General features: G+C 33.8%; 1 protein-coding gene, 1 long non-coding RNA gene, 4 other non-coding genes and 1 pseudogene across 6 annotated transcripts in view; all 7 read left to right on the plus strand.

Annotated features, from left to right (window-relative positions):
* Nucleotides 1–257: 257 nt before the first annotated feature.
* TRNAS-CGA (transfer RNA serine (anticodon CGA)) lies at nucleotides 258–339 on the plus strand. The gene has a single exon. It is a non-coding gene; the product is annotated as a tRNA-Ser (tRNA).
* Nucleotides 276–23,874, plus strand: part of LOC142229990 (caspase-3-like) — a 39,228-nt gene continuing 15,629 nt past the window's right edge. The window contains exon 1 of the mRNA XM_075300596.1: nucleotides 276–342. The gene's annotated coding sequence lies outside the window, so the exon portion shown is untranslated. The remainder of the gene's footprint in view (nucleotides 343–23,874) is intronic.
* On the plus strand, nucleotides 749–867 carry LOC142232444 (5S ribosomal RNA). Its single transcript, XR_012721127.1, has one exon. It is a non-coding gene; the product is annotated as a 5S ribosomal RNA (ribosomal RNA).
* Nucleotides 1,526–1,644, plus strand: LOC142232454 (5S ribosomal RNA). Its single transcript, XR_012721136.1, has one exon. It is a non-coding gene; the product is annotated as a 5S ribosomal RNA (ribosomal RNA).
* LOC142232470 (5S ribosomal RNA) lies at nucleotides 2,302–2,408 on the plus strand (annotated as a pseudogene).
* On the plus strand, nucleotides 3,053–3,171 carry LOC142232466 (5S ribosomal RNA). Its single transcript, XR_012721146.1, has one exon. It is a non-coding gene; the product is annotated as a 5S ribosomal RNA (ribosomal RNA).
* LOC142231980 (uncharacterized) lies at nucleotides 17,772–18,532 on the plus strand. The gene is made up of 2 exons (XR_012720981.1): nucleotides 17,772–17,818; nucleotides 18,170–18,532. It is a non-coding gene; the product is annotated as an uncharacterized LOC142231980 (long non-coding RNA).

A 23,874-nucleotide genomic window follows, 5' to 3' on the forward strand; every position in this document is an offset into this window, starting at 1 on the left:
AACAACAAACCACCACTATGTGTTTTGTTCCACAACGCATTCAAATCTATTTTTAGAGAAGTAGACATCAATACTTGGAATTTATTCCATTAAGATTATAGGAAATGAAAAAGAGAAGTGTAAAACAAAGCGTATGGCAACTGAGAACAAATGTTATATAAAGCTTTTTTATCTCTTCTCTCTCTCTCTCTCTGTGTATAAAACGTATATTCAACCCTTTATGTTCTTGTAAGTCTTTTTGCAAGCAAATGAAGCAAGCAGTCGTGGCCGAGTGGTTAAGGCGTCTGACTCGAAATCAGATTCCCTCTGGGAGCGTAGGTTCGAATCCTACCGGCTGCGTTCGTAAGTAGATAGAGGAAAATACTTTCGCTATCCTTTTTTATACAAAATCAACACGTTTTGTTAGAAAATCCCTACGATTTTCTAAATCAAAACTACAAATTTAAAATAATGTAAAAAAGTAATACAAAAATTACAATAAAAAGGCATTTTTAACATATTTATTTTGAGCATACATTGTAATTTCTATCTGTGAGCAACACAGATAGAGAAAACAAAACCAACTACGTTAATATGTTCATATGTAGTAGTTAATGTGATCAACTAAATACCAAATTGCATGATGGTTGTTATTATCGTTATCTGGAAAAATTGAAAAAGGTCATAATATTCTATTGCAATACAATCAATTCATATTTCCCTTTTAGATGAATGATGAATATTATGACTACATAGTCATCCTTATTTCGCCAACGACCATACCACGCTGAGTACATCGGTTCTCGTCCGATCACCGAAATTAAGCAGCGTCGGGCGCGGTTAGTACTTAGATGGGGGACCGCTTGGGAACACCGCGTGTTGTTGGCATTTGTCAACTATTTTGTTTACCATATTTTGGTTTTCAAAATAATTTATAGCCAATTAGAAATTATTGTGTGTGATCCAGTTGTCGCTCAACGGTTTTTCAAATTTATATCTCAAGTTCATGATTTGCAGAAAAATATAGTTTACTTCCAACTGTGATCGTAGCCATAAGAAACAACAACACTGTGACAACTTAGGTTAACTTTCGTAGTATTTTTGCAATAAAATATTTAATGTTGTGCTGTGACGTTACACTTAGAATTATAATTCATACAACATGACGAAAGATTAAATATTTCAATAAAGAAAATCCCTAAGAAAAATGGGAATCCCCATCGAAACGTAGGATAAAAATATAAAATGAATAATCTTTTATTTGCATAAATTAATGACCTTGAAAGCCTGACTAGAAATTCTAGAAATCATAAAAAAAGGCACAATAAGGTCGATATTTTTCTAAATAAAAAATCGTTTTCATTTCTTTGGCTTTAAAATAATTTTTATATTATTAACTCAGTCACCAGTTTGGTCTGGCTTACTATGTAATTGCAAAGCAATATTCCAGTCGGAAGTCTTCTCCAAAATCTTCTATGTATTTCATTATCATAAATTCATATCTATCTCTTGAATGAATATGATGTTAAATAGTCCATCATCCATCGCCAACGACCATACCACGCTGAGTACATCGGTTCTCGTCCGATCACCGAAATTAAGCAGCGTCGGGCGCGGTTAGTACTTAGATGGTGGACCGCTTGGGAACACCGCGTGTTGTTGGCATTTGTCAACTATTTTGTTTACCATATTTTGGTTTTCAAAATAATTTATAGCCAATTAGAAATTATTGTGTGTGATCCAGTTGTCGCGCAACGGTTTTTCAAATTTATATCTCAAGTTCATGATTTGCAGAAAAATATAGTTTACTTCCAACTGTGATCGCAGCCATAAGAAACAACAACTCTGTGACAACTTGGGTTTACTTTCGTAGTATTTTTGCAATTATATAAAATTTGTGTTTAATGTTGTGCTGTGACGTTACACTTAGAATAATAATTTATACAACATGACGAAAGAAAGAAATATTTCAATAAAGAAAATCCCTAAGAAAAACGGGAATCCCCATCGAAACGTAGGATAAAAATATAAAATGAATAATCTTTTATTTGCATAAATTAATCAGAAATTCTGACTAGAAATTCTAGAAATCATAAAAATATAAGGTCGATATTTTTCTAAATAAAAAATCGTTTTCATTTCTTTGGCTTTAAAATAATTTTTATATTATTAACTCAGTCACCAGTTTGGTCTGGCTTACTATGTAATTGCAAAGCAATATTCCAGTCGGAAGTCTTCTCCAAAATCTTCTATGTATTTCATTATCATAAATTCATATCTATCTCTTGAATGAATATGATGTTAAATAGTCCATCATCCATCGCCAACGACCATACCACGCTGAGTACATCGGTTCTCGTCCGATCACCGAAATTAAGCAGCGTCGGGCGCGGTTAGTACTTAGATGGGAACACCGCGTGTTGTTGGCATTTGTCAACTATTTTGTTTACCATATTTTGGTTTTCAAAATAATTTATAGCCAATTAGAAATTATTGTGTGTGATCCAGTTGTCGCGCAACGGTTTTTCAAATTTATATCTCAAGTTCATGATTTGCAGAAAAATATAGTTTACTTCCAACTGTGATCGTAGCCATAAGAAACAACAACTCTGTGACAACTTAGGTTAACTTTCGTAGTATTTTTGCAATAAATATTTAATGTTGTGCTGTGACGTTACACTTAGAATTATAATTTATACAACATGACGAAAGAAAGAAATATTTCAATAAAGAAAATCCCTAAGAAAAACGGGAATCCCCATCTAAACGTAGGATAAAAATATAAAATGAATAATCTTTTATTTGCATAAATTAACTAGAAATTCTAGAAATCATAAAAAAGAAGGCACAATAAGGTCGATATTTTTCTAAATAAAAAATCGTTTTCATTTCTTTTTGCTTTAAAAGAATTTTTATATTATTAACTCAGTCACCAGTTTGGTATGGCTTACTATGTATTTGCAAAGCAATATTGCAGTCGGAAGTCTTCTTCAAAATCTTCTATGTATTTCATTATCATAAATTTATATCTATCTCTTGAATGAATAGGATGTTAAATAGTCAAACATCCGTCGCCAACGACCATACCACGCTGAGTACATCGGTTCTCGTCCGATCACCGAAATTAAGCAGCGTCGGGCGCGGTTAGTACTTAGATGGAGGACCGCTTGGGAACACCGCGTGTTGTTGGCGTTGACCAACTTTTTACTATTAAATTCTAGAACTTTGGTTATAATAGTCCAAAAGAATTTGGGACAAATTTGATAGTAAGTTCAGAGTGTACTTATACGGTAAAAGCAATAAAACACAAATATTTTTGTGTGTATGTGTGCGTAATTCTTCCCGTCAAATCCCTGTAGGAAATTGAGGTGACTTTATGTTAATAAATTGTTAGTCATAACTGAGTCACAGGTGACTCAAAACCTGACTCATTTCCCATGTAAAATACTATTCAGTTTTAACACGTGTTGTCATTGGAACGAGTCAGTCCTCACTCAACCCTGCATAAGCTTCAGCTAACCAAAAGTTAGCTCAAAGTGAGTTAGCTTTACGGTCATTTTCATTTACCTACCTTCTGCCAGTTAACAGAAAGAAAAAATGGAAATATCTTTTCTGAGGTTAACTTTAACGGAAAAAAAATCGGCAGTTATGTTCCTAACTGGCATATGGAATATATACGTAAGATGACATATATGTACATAGTATGGTTTAAAAGTTCGTTAGCTAAAGTAGCACTAACGGACACACAAAAAAATAACTGCAAATAAATATTAACAACTTTATTTGTATGTAAAATCTGCTGATGCTCAACAAATTTGTCTATTGAATATGAGACATTTGTTGTTGAAATGTGTTTGTAGATGCTTGACAGAGGAAATAATAGAAATATTCTGAATTTTCAACAAATTGTTTTGTTGCGAAATTAGTTGACTGCTATCGATATGAAAACAAAAACAAAAATACAAGACTGGTGACGCGCACATCGTTGAAAACATGTACGAAAGCTAAAAAAAGTATGCGAAGAATACCGTTAGAACAAAATGAGTATGAGCACATGCACGTGTATGATAGCAAGCAAAGAGCTCATTCGTCAGAGAATACAGAAAAGCATTTATAAATGCCTGTAAAAAATTTATATTTTTTAAATTTGGTAGTTAAATGTGTTTGTTGTATGAGATAATTAATAAAACCGTATTAATATCGGGATTAGAGTTATTACAATTCTAATTAACTAGAATATATATCACTGGGCCAAAAGTTGTCAAAATGCTTGCTAGACCCTGGACTACTCAAATTTAAAATCGTCATACATTTACAAAACTGAGTATAGGATTTTCGACACAAAAATGTTACATGTTCCCCGTCCAAAAATAGCATTTTGTCATATTCATTCTCTGTGTGTACTTAACAAAATATCTCCAAAATTGTTCCGGCAATTTTGCAATTTTGGTGCAATAATTCTGTCAATTTCAATTTAATTTTTTGTCAATACACCAATAAATTTGTTACAGGTCATTGATAGACTGCAACAAACCACATACAAATTTTTTCGTTCAAATTCAAAAATATTTGTTGAGGATTAAAAGTAACGTTCAACAACAAATATTTTGAACTGTTGGATGCTCAACAAATTACTTACAAATTATGTTATTGAGAACACAAATTATTTGTTGCCTTCTGATGGTAACGATTGCTAACAACTTTTTTGTAATAATGGTTATTAAAAGTACAAATTAGTTTGTTGCAGGAAAATTAACAAATTTTGTTATTGGTTTTCCAACAAAAGTTATTGGTTCTCAAACTTATTTTTATCTGTGGAGCTTCATGAAAATGGAGGTTAGGCTGATAATATATGAGCTCTTTGTGGATAATAAAATATTTTGTTTTTGTTGTATTATTTTTGATTTATTTTATTTTGAATTAACAATAACAATTTAGATTTTATAAATTATTTTACAATAAATAAAATATAAAGTAAATAAAAATTATAATATAATATTATTATAATAATAAAAATTTTATTATTATTCTTAATTTTCTCGTTTAACTCAGATGGAGTTGTACCTACTTTTGTAATGACGCACACTAAATGGTAGTGTCATTCGTCAGGGAAGTCCAAATGGCTAAGTGTATTTCCCAATATCTTCACACAGCCATTTAATACGTTTTTGGAAGTTTCCTCTTATTCCGTCACTGATAATGATTGGTTCTAGTGGAAATAAGCAAAGTTTAATTATTAAATTGAATTTTAATTATGCATTTATATGTTACTTACCGCTATCCGTGACAAAAAAAATTACAAAAGTTCTCTGAAATTATAAGCCAAATTGAAACAAATATAAAAAGCCAAATCCAAATTGACAGTTATAGAAGTCAATAAAGGGTGATACGGTCAAAATTTGGTCAATATAAACTTGACGTATTTCTTTCAATTTTGCATTTAAAAAACCTGAACACCCCTCATTTTGAAGGTGTGTGTGTAGAATGTTGCTCCTATTTTGATTTTGGAATTCACTCTTCAGTTGTCAAAATGCCGTCCATGCAAGAAGAGCAGCGTATCAAAATTTTGCTCGCGCATCGCGAAAATCCGAGCTACTCACACGCAAAGCTGGCAAAATCGCTAAAAGTTGCCAAATCAACCGTTACAAATGTGATTAAAGTGTTTGGGGAACGTTTGTCGACAGCCAGGAAGTCTGGATCGGGGCGAAATCGAAAACCGGAAGCCGCTGAGACGACAAAGAGAGTTGCCGGTAGTTTCAAGCGAAACCCTAACCTCTCTCTCCGATATGCCGCAAATAAGCTGGGTGTATCGTCTACAACCGTGCATCGAGCCAAAAAACGAGCCGGACTATCGACTTACAAGAAGGTAGTGACTCCAAATCGCGATTATAAACAAAATACGACGGCCAAAGCGCGATCCCGGAGGCTGTACACGACGATGCTGACGAAGTTTGACTGCGTGGTAATGGACGACGAAACCTACGTCAAAGCCGACTACAAGCAGCTTCCGGGACAGGTGTTTTATACGGCAAAAGGAAGGGGAAAGGTAGCAGATATTTTCAAGCACATAAAACTGTCAAAGTTCGCAAAGAAATATCTGGTTTGGCAAGCCATCTGTACCTGTGGCTTCAAAAGCAGCATTTTCACAGCTTCCGGGACTGTCAACCAAGAAATTTACGAGAAAGAGTGTTTGAATAAACATCTGCTGCCTTTCCTGAAGAAACACGGTTGTTCCGGTTGTTTTGGCCGGATTTGGCATCTTGCCATTACGGTAAAGAGGCCATGGAGTGGTACGCCGCCAACAACGTGCAGGTGGTTCCAAAGGACAAGAACCCTCCCAACACGCCAGAGCTCCGCCCAATTGAGAAATACTGGGCTATTGTCAAGCGGAACCTAAAGAAGACCAAAAAAACTGCTAAGGACGAGCAAATTTTGACCGTATCACCCTTTACATATATTTTGTTTGTTTATTTCAATTGTTTCCATGACTTTACTTCACTTAAATATGCATCAGCTTAGAGTGAGCGAAAATGTAACTCATTGCTGATCGAGAAAAAGTGAGTTTGGGAAAAATTGAACTGACTCAAGACTGCATAAATATTGAGTTAGCTAAAAGTCGCCTCAAATTAGTTAGTAAAAAGTTAGTTTGATTTTGATTGAGTTCGAGAAATTCCTAAATTCCTCGCTTGTTCGGCAAATAACTATTGTCGCTTTTTCCCTGCTTATATAATCACTCCACATGTGTCGGCCGATATTTTGGTATAGAATAATGAATTCAAAAAGTACTAAAGACACATTTTTTAAATGCATATAATGCATCATTTCATTTCACCCAATTCAGCACCATAAAGTACTCTATTAAATGTCCAATAGACTATATTGGGCATTACCAGTTGAGTATGAAATCAATAGGAAAGACGTTGTCTCTCTCACAAAAAAAGAGAGAGAAATTGAAAAAAAAACAAGTATATACAGCACTAAATTCGTCCGGGCCGAATCTTAAATACCCACCACCATGAACCAATTATTAGGGTTTCCTTTGAAATTTCAAGAGGACTTGAGGACACTTCCCGAAGATAAATTTAAAGATTTCACCTATGAGGACTATATCAGATTCTGGATGTATAAGCATCCAGAATCTGATGCTTAGAGGAATCATTAACATCTCTTGTAAGTGTGCAAGAAAATTATAAAAATAACGTCTTGATTTGAAGTCTTAAATCTGTAGAATTAAAATCTGGAAATTTTACATAGAGTTTCAAGCAATTTTCATGATCAGTGCGCCTTCTACACCCTCAAGAAGTGAAGTCGGTCTATAAAAACTTAATCCGATACATGTTTTTGTGAGCCCAAAATAACAGAATATTTACAATTTCAGGCAAATCAGATAAAAACTACGGTTTCTAGAAACCAAAGGAGTTAAATCGGGTGATCGTTCTTATGGGGGCTATACTACACTGATAGAAAAAACTTCGTTATATTAACGAAATGTGTCATTGAAATTGAGCCAATGAAACAAATTCGTTGATATAACGACATTTTTCGTTATTATAATGAATTTTCTGTTAATCAATGAAACGTTTCGTACTATTAACAAATATTTTCATTGTCGCAATGAAAATGTTTCATTATATCAATGAAATAGTTTCGTTGGCTCAATTTTAATGAAATTTTCTTTGTGTGTAAAATATGGACCGATACTCACCGTTTTCCGCACACCTCTTTATGACCCGAAAATACCTCTAGATTTCCAATTTCCGGCAAATAGGATAAAAACTTCGGATTCTAGAAGACCAAGAAGTAAAATCGGGAAATCGGTCTATATGGGGGCTATACCAAAATATGGACCGATACTCACCATTTTCAGCACACCTCTTTATGGTCCTACAATACCTCTAGATTACCAATTTCAGGTAAATTGAATAAAAACTGCGGTTTCTATAAGCCCAAGAAGTAAAATCGGGAGATCGGTCTTTATGGGGGCTATACCAAAACATGGACCAATACTCACCATTTTTGACACACCTCTTTATGGTCATAAAATACCTCTAGATTTCAAATTTCAGGCAAAGTGGATAAAAACTACGATTTCTATAAGCCCAAGACCCCAAATCGGGAGGTCGGTTTATATGGGGACTATATAAAAACCTGGACCGATATAGCCCATCTTCGAACTTGACCTGCCTGCAGACAAAAGACGAGTTTGTGCAAAATTTCAGCACGATTGCTTCATTATTGAAGACTGTAGCGTGATTACAACAGACAGACAGACAGAAGGACAGACGGACATCGTTATATCGTCTTAGAATTTCTCCCTGATCAAGAATATATATACTTTATATAGTCGAAAATCGATATTTCGATGTGTTACAAACAGAATGACAAACTTATTATACCCCCGTCACCATTCTATGGTAGTGGGTATAAAAATAAATCAAGTGATCATTACACTTTGGTATCTAAAATTAATGTACAAAATATTAAACTAAACAAACAAAACAAAAACACACAATTACGAGGGCGGTTCGGAAATTTCTCAGAAAGAGAATAGTTAGTTTTACGAAAACATTTTTATTTTTCAATATAATCTCCTGAAACTTCAATACACTTAGTCCCACGCTTTTCTAGCTATTATAACCCTTGATTAAAATAGTTTTCCTCAAGGTCTTCAAAATAGTGGTTTACAACTGTAATTTCATCTTCATTTGAGGTAAAACGCTTGCCAGCAAGGAATTTGGGAACAAGTAAAAGTCACTGGGAGCTAAATCAGGAGAATAAGGTGGGTGGTCAAGCAACTCGCATTTTAATTTGTTGATTTTAGCCATTGTTAAAACCCTCTTGTGCGCTGGTGCGTTGTCTTGATGAAAAATTCTTTTTTTGTGTTGTAAGCCAGGACGTTTTTCTCGAATTTGTACATTTAATTGATCCAAAAGGTTGCAATAGTACTCTGAATTTATTGTTTTACCCTTTTGCAGATAGTCAATCAATAAAATACCTTTGAAGTCCCAAAAAACCGTTGCCGTAACCTTACCAGTTGATTGAATTGTTTTTGCCTACTTTGGGGCACTTCCTCCAGCTTCAGTCCATTGTTTGGATTATTCTTTTGTCTCTGGAGTATAGTGGTGGATCCATGTCTCGTCAACAGTTATGAAACGACGCTTAAAATCCATTTTATTTCGCTTAAAACGATCCAAACAAGCTTGAGAAATGTTCATTCTTATGCGTTTTTGATCGACTGTTAACAAATGCGGCACCCATCTTGCAGAAAGCTTTTTCATCTGTAGTTCCACTTCATGCAAAATAAATGGACTCGATCATTTGAGATGCCCATAATATTAGCAATTTCACGCACTTTTATTCGTCGATCATTTAATACCATATCACGATCATTTATCGATCATTTAATACCATATCACTTTGGCTACAATTTCTGTTGTTTCTGTTTTTGGACGTCCACTACGTGATTCATCTTCAATGCTTGTACGACCACGTTTAAATTCAGCAACCCAATTTTTTACTGTTGCATATGAAGGAGTACTTTCACCTAACACATTCATCATATCATTATGAATTTCTTGTCCCGATAAACCTTTCTTATGTAAATATTTAATGACAGCACGCATTTCTAACTTTTCCATTGTAAAAAAATTGCGGAGGAGTCTTTTTTGAACACCTGCTTCTATATGAAGGAGTTGCCAGATCGAAACAAAATTTAACATGTGTTCATAACAGAGATCGAAGTTTCCAAAACACTTTTTTCTTTTTTCTGCTTATACCGCGCTTTTTGTGCTAGGCTAAGAAGTTTCCGAACTGCCCTCGTATATACGGCCGTAAGACTGTCATCCACAATCGAATTACTTGGGTTGTGGTATCTTAAAACTTCTTAACATCGTTTTCTGAATTGTGAGTTAGTCCATACGTGGTATATATTAAACAAAAAAAGGTATGTATAGGTAAGTCTACAAATAATTACGATTCGATATGGACTTTTGCACAGTACGTAGGGAGCCAGAATTGAAATATGGGGGTCGCTTATATGTTGGCTATATACAATTATGAACTTGATATGGTTCAATTTTTGTGTGATTGGAGATCAATTTATCTGAGGGCTATATATAACTATAGACCGATATGGACCTAGTTAGGCATGGTTGTTAACGGCCATATAATAGCACAATGTACCAAATTTCAACTGATTCGGATGAAATTTGCTCCTCCAAGTGGCTCCAAAACCAAATGTCGGGATCGGTTTATATGGGGGCTATATATGGACTGATATGGACCACTTTTGGCATGGTTGTTAAATATCATATACTACCACCACGTACCAAATTTCAACCAGATCGGATGAATTTTGCTTCTCCAAAAGGCACCGGAGTTCAAATCTGGGGATCGGTTTATATGGGGACTGATATGAACCAATTCCTGCATGGTTGTTGGATACCATATACTAACATCACGTACCAAATTTCAACCGAATCGGTTGAGTTTTGCTCTTCCAAAGGCCTCCGGAGGTCAAATCTGGTGATCGGTTTATATGGGGGGCTATATATAATTATGGACCGATGTGGACCAATTTTTGCATCGTCATTAGAAACCATATACTAACACCATGTACCAAATTTCAGCCGGATCGGATAAAATTTGCTTCTCTTAGAGGCTCCGCAAGCCAAATCGGGGGATCGGTTTATATGGGGGCTATATATAATTATTGACCGATGTGGACCAATTTTTGCATGGTTGTTAGAGACCATATACAAACACCATGTACCAAATTTCAGCCGGATCGGATGAAATTTGTTACTCTTAGAGGGTCTGCATGCCAAATTTGGGGGGTCCGTTTATATGGGGGCTATACGTAAAAGTGGACCGATATGGCCCATTTGCAATACCATCCGACCTACATCATTAACAACTACTTGTGCCAAGTTTCAAGTCGATAGCTTGTTTCGTTCGGAAGTTAGCGTGATTTCAACAGACGGACGGACATGCTCAGATAGACTCAGAATTTCACCACGACCCAGAATATATATACTTTATGGGGTCTTAGAGCAATATTTCGATGTGTTACAAACGGAATGACAAAGCTATGGTGGAGGGTATAATTAAGTGTAATAAAATAAAATGTAAATTTAGATTCTCATTTTTGATCACCATTGAAATATGTCGTAGTCAAAATTACAAAAGATGGCGTTAGTTTAAAAAAAATAAATTTCCAGTATTAATCTTTGATATTGGGCATATGGTGAATGCTGTATATTTTTATACCCTCCATCATAGGATGGGGGTATATTAACTTTGTCATTCCGTTTGTAACACATCGAAATATTGCTCTAAGACCCCATAAAGTATATATATTCTGGGTCGTGGTGAAATTCTGAGTCGATCTAAGCATGTCCGTCCGTCCGTCCGTCCGTCCGTCCGTCTGTTGAAATCACGCTAACTTCCGAACGAAACAAGCTATCGACTTGAAACTTGGCACAAGTAGTTGTTATCGATGTAGGTCGGATGGTATTGAAAATGGGCCATATCGGTCCACTTTTACGTATAGCCCCCATATAAAGGGACCCTCAGATTTGGCTTGTGGAGCCTCTAACAGAAGCATATTTCATCCGATTCGGCTGAAATTTGGTATATGGTGTTGGTATATGGTCTCTAACAACCATGCAAAAATTGGTCCACATCGGTCCATAATTGTATATAGCCCCCATATAAACCGATCCCCAGATTTGGCTTGCGGAGCCTAAAAGAGAAGCAAATTTCATCCGATCCGGCTGAAATTTGGTACATGATGTTGGTATATGGTCTCTAACAACCATGCAAAAATTGGTCCACATCGGTCCATAATTATATATAGCCCCCATATAAACCGATCCCCAGATTTGGCTTGCGGAGCCACAAAGGGAAGAAAATTTCATCCGATCCAGCTGAAATTTGTACATGATGTTGGTATATGGTCTCTAACAACCATGCAAAAATTGGTCCATATCGGTCCTTAATTATATATAGCCCCCATATAAACCGATCCCCAGATTTGGCTTGTGGAGCCTCTAAGAGAAGCATATTTCATCCGATACGGCTGAAATTTGGTACATGGTGTTGGTATATGGTCTCTAACAATCATGCAAAAATTGGTCCACATCGGTCCATAATTATATATAGCCCCCATATAAACCGATCCCCAGATTTGGCTTGCGGAGCCTCAAAGAGAAGCAAATTTCATCCGATCCGGCTGAAATTTGGTACATGAGGTTGGTATATGGTCTCTAACAACCATGCAAAAATTGGTCCACATCGGTCCATAATTATATATAGCCCCCATATAAACCAATCCCCAGATTTGGCTTGCGAAGTCTCCAACAGAAGCAAATTTCATCCAATCCGGTTGTAATTTGGAACATGGTGTTAGTATATGATCTTTAACAACCCTGCCAGAATTGGTCCATAACGGTCCATAATTATATATAGGCCCCATATAAAACGTTCTCCATATTTGACCTCCGGAGCCTCTTGAAGGAGCAAAATTCATCCGATCCGGTTCAAATTAGGAACGTGGTGTTAGTATATGGTCGCTAAGGACCATACCAAAATTGGTCCAATCACACAAAAATTGGTCCATATCGGTTCATAATCATGGTTTTTGGCTCTAGTCAAAAATAATCTACCAAAATTTTATTTCTATAGAAAATTTTGTCAAAATTTTTTTTTTCTAGAGAAAATTTTGTTAAAATTTTATTCCGTTCATAATAAAATTTTCATCATTGCTAAAATTTTATTTCTATAGAAAATTTTGTCAAAATTTTATTTCTATAGAAAATTTTGTTCAAATTTTATTCGGTTCATAATCATGGTTGCCACTCGAGCCAAAAAATAATCTACCAAGATGTTATTTCTATAGAAAATTTTGGCAAAAGTTTATTTCTATAGAAAATTTTGTTAAAATTTTATTGCTGTAGAAATTTTTGTCAACATTTTCTTTCCATAGAAAATTTTGTGAAAATTTTATTTCTATAGAAAATTTTGTTAAAATTTTATTTCTGTAGAAAATTTTGTCAAAATTTTATGTCTACTTTGTCAAACTGAATTATATACATATTGGATCGATCTTTTTTGATTTAATATATACCACGTATGGACTTGTATACAATTTAGAAGATGGTGTTAGGAGGTTTTAAGATACCTTGCCATCGGCAAGCGTTACTACAACTTAAGTAATTCGATTGTGGAATGCAGTGTTTAGAAGAAGTTTCTACGCAATCCATGATGGAGGGTACATAAGCTTCGGCTTGGCCGAACTTACGGCCGTATATACTTGTTTTTGTTGTTTTTCATTGGACTAACATATATTACTTTCTTTTCAATCTAATAAGCATTTCACATTGCGACGAATTTGTCCCCAGTTCATCGAAGAGCAATCCATTAAAAAATATATAAGTAATAAATAATCATTATTTTACCAAATTTTTGACATAAATGGATTGTTTCCCTTACCATACACATACGACTGTGGTAGCTCATAATGATGGAGATAAGTGTTACCGACAAAGAACCTCGTTTTCTTATCGCCACTTCAATTGGTACCATCTCGCACCTATTCTCTTGAATACAATGTGCTCCAATGGTGCTATTGTTATTGGAAAAGTGGACGATAAATTTTTGAATCTGCTGTGAAGAGGAACACCACCAAAAAGGTGTCAACTATTGTAAAGTGGGTGAAAAGTGGGAGACTAACATACCTTAACCAATGGTAAACGTTTATGAGGTCAATATGAAAAATTTTGGGGAAATTTTTATTTTATGATTTGGACTTGGGAGAGAATTTTGACAAAAAAAAAATGTGTTTTTCTTTGTTAGACCGGGAACTTATTAGCCAACCTGTTACCTCTAGCTTGCTAAGATAGCCCACATTCGAACGAATCCTGCTTGTCAACAAAAAACGAATCTTCGCCAAATTTCAGCACGATTGCGTCAAACTTATTATACTCTCATCACCCTTCTATAAAAATCGATTTTTGATAGTCAAATTAAAATCTAATTAATTATTAATTGTTGGATACAATTTTTTTTTTTTAAATCCTATGTACATTGCACTTTTCGGGCGTTTTTTCATTGCAAGATATATTTACCTATATTTTGCAAAAAAATTCCCAATTTTACAATGAAAATATAAAAACCGAAAGTCGTTTGTTGAGGCCCCATAAACATCGGTTTACCGAAAATGGGATTTTCACGAAAACCGACAATCGGTGTAAGAAGATAAACAGGGGGCCTGTTTTTATTCACCGGTGTTAATCACTCTAGTCAAAAGTTGAAAATCAAAAATCGATTTTACGATTATTTTTAGGGCAGTAATCGATTTCGACTTTTGAAATTTTTCATGCAAAAAAAATACGATTAATCGATTATTCGATTTATAAGTTTTCGTCCTTTAAACCTATATAGTATAGAAAACTATCCGTGAACACTATTGTCTTTCTCTCATAAAGGCCGGTAGTATGTACGGTTTTTGCGTTGACATTTTCGCGGTACTTTCTACAAATAGTTCGATTCAAAGCAAATAATTTAACTCAATTTGTGCACACTTTCTTTATACCCTTCACCACTACTGTGGTACAGGGTATAATAAGTTTGTGCATTTGTATGTAACGCCAAGAAGGAGTAATCATAGACCAACCTTTTAGTATACGGATCGGCTTAGAATTAAATTCTGAGTCGATTTAGCAATGTCCGTCTGTCTGTCTGTCTGTCCGTCCGTCTGCCTGTCTGTCTGTTGATGTATTTTTGTGTGCAAAGTACAGCTCGCAGTTTTAGTCCGATTGTCCTAAAATTTGGTATGGGGTACTGTTTCGGCTCAAAGACGATCCCTATTGGTTCAGATTTAGATATAGCTGCCGTATATAATTTTCACCGACTTGGTCATAATTGGCGTGTATATCAACCGATCTTCCTCAAATTCCGTACATCTGAATATTTTATGAGTCTCGAAAAACTTGCAAAATATCAGCCAAATCGGTTCAGATTTAGATATAGATCCCATATATAGCTTTCGCCCGATTTACACTCATTTGCCCACAGAGGCCAATTTTTTGCTCCGGTTTAGTTGAAATTTGGCACAGGGAGTAGAATTAGCATTGCAACTATGCGTGCCAAATTTGGTTGAAATCGGTTCAGATTTAGATATAGCTCCCATATGTATGTTTTTCTGATTTCGACAAAAATGGTCAAAACACCAACATTTTCCTTGTAAAATCGCCACTGCCTTGTCGAAAAGTTGTAAAAATGACTAATTTTACTAAACTTCTATTACATATATATCGAGCGATAAATCATAAATAAACTTTTGCGAAGTTTCCTTAAAATTGCTTCAGATTTAAACGTTTCCCATATTTTTTTACTAACATTGTGTTCCACCCTAGTGCATTAGCCGACTTAAATTTTGAGTCTATAGATTTTGTAGAATTCTATCAAATTCTGTCCAGACCGATTGATATTTAAATGTATGTATTTGGGACAAACCTTTATATATAGCCCCCAACACATTTGACGGATGTGATATGGTATCGAAAATTTAGATCTACAAAGTGGTGCAGGGTATAATATAGTCGGCCCCACACGACTTTAGACTTCCCTTACTTGTTTTTATTTAGATTTCGTCAAGATTTAACAGAAATATGTTGAAAACTATGTATAATTATTTTTGAAAAAATAATCGCGAAAATAATGCGATCGAAAACCGAACATAGTTCCGGCCTTTACACACGATCTGAGTATCGGCCATTATGCAGTGATGACACTTTGTGTTATCGTTACGTGGAAAATAAAATTGAATTTTCTAAATTTATTTTTTTGCAAAACGTACCAACATTAACATAAAAAAATATTAAAAGTTTTCATAAAAATTATGGAATGTATTATGACGAAATTTTTTCATAGAAACTACGGAAAGTTTTTATAAAAATACGAATTTTTCTTTTTTCGTACTTTTCAATTTTGGAAGCTTTTATGGAAACGTTTCTTACATCCAAAAATGCTCTTCTAGAGATGGGCTTATTTTTCACTTTATAAGAAGTTCTTTTGAGGTGTTATAAAATTTTTTTGTTTTACGCAGTTTTACCAATTAAAAATATTCTGACGCAGCTAGGACAAAAAAAAAAAATAATAGAGATTTCCAAAAAGTATTTGGAAAACGTACCGATCCATTTATCGGCTGACTTAGAATTTGCGATAACATATTGGCTAGTGTTATTCAAACAATTTTCACGCAGAGAGAAAGGTCGAAAATAATATATTTTTTATGGTTTCCCTAAGTTTTTTAAATGAAATCCGAAATACTGAAAGAGCATCACATCTGAAAAAAAATGCAAAATCAATGCAGTGGATGCTTAAAAAGATGAAAATTCATAGCTTTCGCACATAGCTTTTGCACCATTTCCAGACTTTCTATGAAATAAAATCGTACATTTCATCAAAAAGTTTCGAACTATTTCTGATATCTTTCAAAGCTTCTCCAAGTGCACTGATAGAAAAAGCTTCCACAGAAAAAAAAGTGTCTCGTAAATTTAAGAAGATTTTTACAATAATTTATTACAAGAATTTTCCAGAATTTTAGTTCATTTTTCGTATCTTCAACGAAAATTAACTACTCGAAAGGAAATTTTACAAATTCTAAGTAGCAATCGTTTAGTTCATGGCCTACAAAATACGATGGAAATTTCCTTAAAAAATTTCTTAACTGGTAGTTAAAAATTCGTTTGTCATGCTATAAAACTACTTGTCAAATGTAAAGTATTTTCTAAATAATAAGTGCAATTTACTATAAGATTTTTTTGTATGAGAAAATATTTTTTTACGAAAAATGAACTTGAAAGTGGATAGGAATTTCTTACTGACAATTCCTATAGTTAATAATTGTTGGTAAAAAATTACCCAATGAAATATTTTTAGTTCACATGTAATTAAATTTATAGACATTTTCGTCAAAAATGGTAGATAACATTTCTTGAAAATTTTGCAAATTTTAAGTTAAAAGTTTCATTGTTCGTAAACTGGTGTGCCTTTACGAATATTATTCTTAGAGTAAATTGTCAGCAGATGCTATGAACTAATGCATAGTACAGAGATCTTTATCGGCATAGTGGAATGTGATAAATGTAAAGATGATGTTACTTGAGTTTTGTTGTGTATACATGAGCGTGGGGTTGTTTTTATTTTTGTCCATTTAGTGGTTTGTGTGTGTGTGTTTGTTATTCGCGGATGGTTTATTTGGCTGGATGAGTTGCTGTTTTCAATAAAGGCACATGTGTTTTTGTTGTTGTAGGAATGTTTTGGCTTTGCTTGGTTTTGTTTGGCATGCTTCAGTTGTATAGTTGGCGTTGGCGTGGGCTGTTGCATTTTTTAAGTAGGTATGCAACAAGGGAATATAAAGGCATGGAATATTTTGGAATTTTGAGACATATATTGGTGTCTGTGTACTAAACCTTTTAAATGAAAGTTATTAATATTTTATCGGTAGTTTACAAAAAAGTTATTATGAATATTTAGGAAAATATGTTGAAATTGAAATTGTATTGAAATTTTCATTATTCTATATAAAAAATTAATATTCAATTCCAGATGAATGTGAAAAATTTTTGTTATATCTCAGCGTATAGTTTATTCATAAATTGGTAAGTATCTTTTTAATATGACTTTCTTTTAAAAAGAATATTTTTTATGTATATTATTATTTGTTAATTAATTTTTTTGGAAACCAGTTCAATGTTTTTCTTTGTTGTAAAACAATATTTAATTTCAGAGCAACTCCAGATGGATTCGAACAAATTTACAAAATAGAGAATTGGTAAGATTTCTTTTAAAAATTGGCTTTATTTCAACTAGAATATTTACGTTTATGTGACCTTTTTATCATCAAAATTACAGGTTTTTAATGCCTTATTTTAGTATTTCTTTAATCAATTTTTTTGGAAAGCAATGTAATATTTTTAATGTAAAAGACAAATATTTAACTTCAGAGTTTTTATTTTTATTTATTTCCCCTCAGCGTACAATTTAATAGAGAATTGGTAAGTTTTATATTAGAACGTTGGCTTTCTTTTAACTAGAATATTTATTTTATTATATCCTTCACATCGATAACAAACAGTTTTATGACTTTATATATAACACTTCATTATTTCTCTAATTGTTTCAGGTACAAATTTTATGAGATACGTTTTCCAAAGAAAAGTTGAATTCCTTACACCATTTGATAAAATGCCCCCAAATATGGTAAGTTACAAGCTAAAATGAAGAATTAAAAATTATATTTCATTACATGGTGTTAATTTTTAACAATTTCCATTATTGTTTCCATTTTTTTCCAGCAAGATATGTGAAAAAATTACCTACGATGAATAAAAAAAGGATAAGTCAAAATGTCCAAACAGCGAGTTCAAATGAACTACTCTCTGTTCCACGTGGTCATAATTTTTATTCACAAAAAACATTGTATTAAGAACTTTCATCATAAGTTTTTATAATAAAGTACTTTTGCTTAAAGAAAGTTTAATTTTAATGTATGAACATTTTCATAATAGTAAAACGGTTTGTGGTTCCTTTAATTATTTAATTTCTCTGTACTGTGGAATGATGGATTTAAAAATAGTTTAGTCGTCGACATTTTAAAGAGACTGTTAACCAATTTTTATTATCGGGTTTCTCACAAAATAAGCAAGTAAACCAAAATAATACTGACTTTTTAACTTGGTAGGGGTATATAAATCTTATGGCGTTGTAAAAATGAACTAAACTACAATGTTATAGATGAACTAAAATTTAAGAAAATTATAAACTAGACAAGTTGAAAAAAATCTTAAGGGCTAAATCATGGTCAATATTACTACAGTTTAGTTCATTTTGCAATGGAAAAGGGTTCACTGTTTTTTCAGTGTCGTTACATTAACGAAAATTGGAAATATGATGAAATTTTTAATTTTTATCACGAATTTTGTGTTAACCAACAAAATGTTTCGGATTATTCGTTATATCAATGAAACCATTTCGTTGGCTCAATTTTTATGAAATTTTCTTTGTGTGTGTGTGGGCTCACACATAACGTGTAAAAAGGTCGGCCTTTGACATTGAGCAGCACGGATTGATACGAGAGTAGCTTGATGCAAACTCTAAGTCCCCATACCTATCTCCTAACTATCTATACGGGTAACCCCAGAAGCCAATTAAATTTACTCTCTAAACAAAAAGGAGCGAAAAAAATGGAATCATAAATGCGTTTAATGCATTCGTTCAGCAAAAACACGCCTCCTATTCATTCATTGAAGCAATAACCAAAATGGCAGACCCATATAAGGACATATGGCTCGTTCAATCGACTTAAGTGTTAAATATAATGGAAACAATAACCTCACAATTGCCAAGACAATGTGTTTTACCTAGGGGAGCCTGAAAGTGTCATAAATCATTTGGAATCTTTATTTTTGCTTAGCCGGCGCTTAGGATGCATACAAATCATCACATATGAATGCAGGAAACAGTTGAATGGAAATTTAAAAGAAAATTAAAAATATATATATATGGTCTAGCTTAAGCTTATACTTGTAAACGGATCTTGCGAATCAATCGAAGAAAACTAAAAAAAAAACAAAATATTCATTAATTAAGCTGAAAATCATCAATGAATTTTTAGCCGGTCTCCGTAAAATCGTTGGTGATCTCTACACTGAAAAAAAGCATGTCCGGTTCCAAAGATTTGGATTCCAAAGATTTTGTCTTTACAGTAATGATTTTTGTATTGATTCCGGAATTGTCGTTTAAATTTAAGTTTTGCGTACTTGGTTCTAGGCAGCAAATTGTAATTTATTCGTTTTTTTGTTTTCTTCATGTAATTGTACATGAAGAAAGTCCTTTAAAAACGTGTTAAAGACAACATACATTTTTCAGGATCGACTTCAAGTAGAAGTTATGCTATGTCTCAAGTAAAAATCGTCTTTAAAATAAAGTGTTGAAAAACGTCTTCTATTTTTAAACGCTTTTTTTGCTTTGTTGTCAAGAAGCAAAACGACAACAAATTTAAAGACAATTTCTTTAATTTTGAAGAATTTTTCACAATTATCAAAGACAAGTTTACCTTAGTCAAACAAAGTTTCCTTTCATTTTAAGATACCCTTTTTATACCCTCCACCATAGGATGGGGGGTATATTAACTTTGTCATTCTGTTTGTAAGACATCGAAATATTGCTCTAAGACCCCATAAAGTATATATATTCTGGGTCGTGGTGAAATTCTGAGTCGATCTGAGCATGTCCGTCCGTCCGTCCGTCTGTTGAAATCACGCTAACTTCCGAACGAAACAAGCTATCGACTTGAAACTTACACAAGTAGTTGTTATTGATGTAGGTCGGATGGTATTGCAAATGGGCCATATCGGTCCACTTTTACGTATAGCCCCCATATAAACGGACCCCCAAATTTGGCTTGCGAGGCCTCTAAGAGAAGCAAATTTCATCCGATCCGGCTGAAATTTGGTACATGGTGTTGGTATATGGTCTCTAACAACCATGCAAAAATTGGTCCACATCGGTCCATAATTATATATAGCCCCCATATAAACCGATCCCCCGATTTGGCTTGCGAGGCCTCTAAGAGAAACAAATTTCATCCGATCCGGCTGAAATTTGGTACATGGTGTTAGTATATGGTCTCTAACAACCATGCAAAAATTGGTCCACATCGGTCGATAATTATATATAGCCCCCATATAAACCGATCCCCCGATTTGGCTTGCGAGGCCTCTAAAAGAAGCAAATTTCATCCGATCCGGCTGAAATTTAGTACATGGTGTTAGTATATGGTCTCGAACAACCATGCAAAAATTGGTCCACATCGGTCCATAATTATATATAGTCCCATATAAACCGATCCCCCGATTTAGCTTGCGAGGCCTCTAAGAGAAGCAAATTTCATCCGATCCGACTGAAATTTGGTACATGGTGTTAGTATATGGTCCCTAACAACCGTGCAAAAATTGGTCCACATGGGTCCATAATTATATATAACCCCCATATAAACCGATTACCAGATTCGACCTCCGGAGCCTCTTGGAAGACCAAAATTCATCTGATTCAGTTTAAATTTGGTACGTGGTGTTAATATATGGCCTCAAACTCCCATGCAAAAATTGGTCGAAATTGGTCCATAATTATATATAGGCCCCATATAAACCGATCCGCAGATTTGACCTCCAGAGCCCCTTGGAAGAGCAAAATTCTTCCCATTCGGTTGAAATTTGGTACGTGATGTTAGTATATGGTATCCAACAACCATGCAGGAATTAGTTCCATTCAGCCCATAATTATATATAGCTCTCATATAAACCGATCCCCATATTTGACCTCCGGTGCCTTTTGGAGAAGCAAAATGCATCCGATCTGCTTGCAATTTGGTACGTGGTGATCGTATATGATATTTAACAACCATACCAAAAGTGGTCCATATCAGTCCATAATCATATTTAGCCCCATATAAACCGATCCCGAGATTTGGTTTTGGAGCCTCTTGGAGGAGCAAATTTCATCCGAGTGAGTTGCAATTTGGTACATTGTGCTAGTATATGGTCGTTAACAACCATGCCTAACTAGGTCCATATCGGTCTATAATTATATATATCCCTCAGATAAATCAAGTTCATAATTGTATATAGCCCCCATATAAGTGACCCCCATATTTCAATTCTGGCTCTCTACGTACCGTGCAAAAAGTCTATATCGATTCGTAATTATTTGTAGACTTAACTATACATAACTTTTTTGTTTAATATATACCACGTATGCACTAACTCACAATTTAGAAAACGATATTAAAAAGTTTTAAGATACTACAACCCAAGTATTTCGATTGTGGATGACAGTCTTTCGTAGAAGTTTCTACGCAATCCATGGTGGAGGGTACATAAGATTCGGCCTGGCCGAGCTTACGGCCGTATATACTTGTTTAATTTGAATCACTTAATTATAAGGAAAAAACGACTTTATAGAAAAGTTAGTCGTCTTTCGGGCAAGGAAATAAACTTTATATCAGAGAAATGCGTCTTCTATGCTAAGCAAAACACGCATTCGTATTTTAAGTACATGAAATCTTTGGCCTTACGACAATATTTTTTCAGTGTACGTAATGTCTGGTAATGCTTTCATTGCCATTAATGACAACTTAAATTTCCAAATTCAGACACTACTTCAAGTAGAAATAAAAGATAAAGTCAACAAATCTATCGAATTATTAGTCAAGCAGTAAAACAAAATTTTCTTTCGTGTAAAGATAGAAATTTTTAAGACGAATCACCTAATTATAATGACAAAACGACTTTATTGAAATGTTTATTTCATTTCATTTCCATTCGACAGACACAATTTAACCCTTTCACTACCGAAATAAACATAATCGTGTCTGTTCTGGTACACACATGTACAAGTTACGTATAGTGTCACACTTAAAAGGTGTTCTGGCCAACACTATACACCGTCATAGACCTGAAAAATGTACACGAACATTTCTTTTGTGTAGGCTTAGTGTACAGCCATCGTATGCAAAGTTAGAAGTTTTTATAACAAATAAATAACAGATTCTGAAACTTTAATATGTTTTTTTATAAATATTTGCAAATTTTATTGGGAAAGTCACTTATATATGTCAGAAACCACGATTTTAAAAATCCATCTAAAATTTGAACCGAAATTTCCTCTGATTGGTGTATAAATTTTGGGGTTGTTTTAATCAGCTGATTTTCAGTGTGTTCGAAAGTATAATGTTGCCACAATTTTTAAAAGTTAACACAAAAAAGTTTTAAGCAAAATTATCTATGATTTTTGTGAATACTATCCGCTTTCCTAAACAAATCAAAGGTCTTTTTGAAAATATAAGGTAATTAAATTATAACTTTTACAAAATCAATGGGCTAAGAATAGTGAATTTTACCAAATTTATTGCATGAAAAATATGGCATCTTCAATTCTGCAAAGTGTTCTTGGTGCACAAATCACTGAGCAAATTAAAAAAAAACTAACGCCGCCAATATCTTTCTGCACATGGAGGCCGTCACGATAGAAAATTTGTTTGCAATATTATTGTAAATATTTAAGCAATACAAATGAGAAAAACCTTAACAGAATAGTTAATTATGCCCACTATAATTAAATTTCCTTTAATGTATGGATGTTAAAAACTGTTTGACCAAAACCAAAATAAAAACTTCTCCGCCGTCAAAAACAAAAACGAGACGAAACGTCGATCGTTTGTTCATGAGTAACATTGAGGAGATAGAAAAAAACAAATCAAAACAGATTTGAAGCATCACGCAATTGTCTCCTTTTTCTTGATAAATTGCTCTTGTCCTTACAATATTCACTGCTAACATAAAATCCGGCAGGCATTTTATGGCTTTGAGTTACGCACTTACTTTTAATTTTTTATGTTTATACCGGCAAAATATGTTTTGTTTATAATTTCTGTCTGCAAATAATATGGCTTGCAGAAAAAATCAGCTGTCACATTTTTCGATTAAAAGTCCGAAAAAAGTTTTCACACGTGTGACTCAGAACAACTAACTTTGTGTGTGGTGTGTAGAAAGTGTATAATGTGGTGCACAATGCGGTGTGACCCAGAACAGACATGAATGTTAAAAACTTTATTTTTTTACATGTATTAAAAAATTGTAATTTTTGTTCTGACAACTTGATTCTTGAATTGTGACCAAATGATCTTACGAAAATAAGCGCTAGCTGGTCTATTATATCTATCCAAGTGTGAGAAAAAATACAAAAAAAAAATCCGGAACAATGTCGCCTATATGTCTTGTATGTATGTCCATTTACCAGAGACATACAAAAGAAACATAGTTTCAAAAT

The sequence above is a fragment of the Haematobia irritans genome, chromosome 3 (assembly GCF_050003625.1).
Source record: "Haematobia irritans isolate KBUSLIRL chromosome 3, ASM5000362v1, whole genome shotgun sequence".
Taxonomy (NCBI): Eukaryota; Metazoa; Arthropoda; class Insecta; order Diptera; family Muscidae; genus Haematobia; species Haematobia irritans.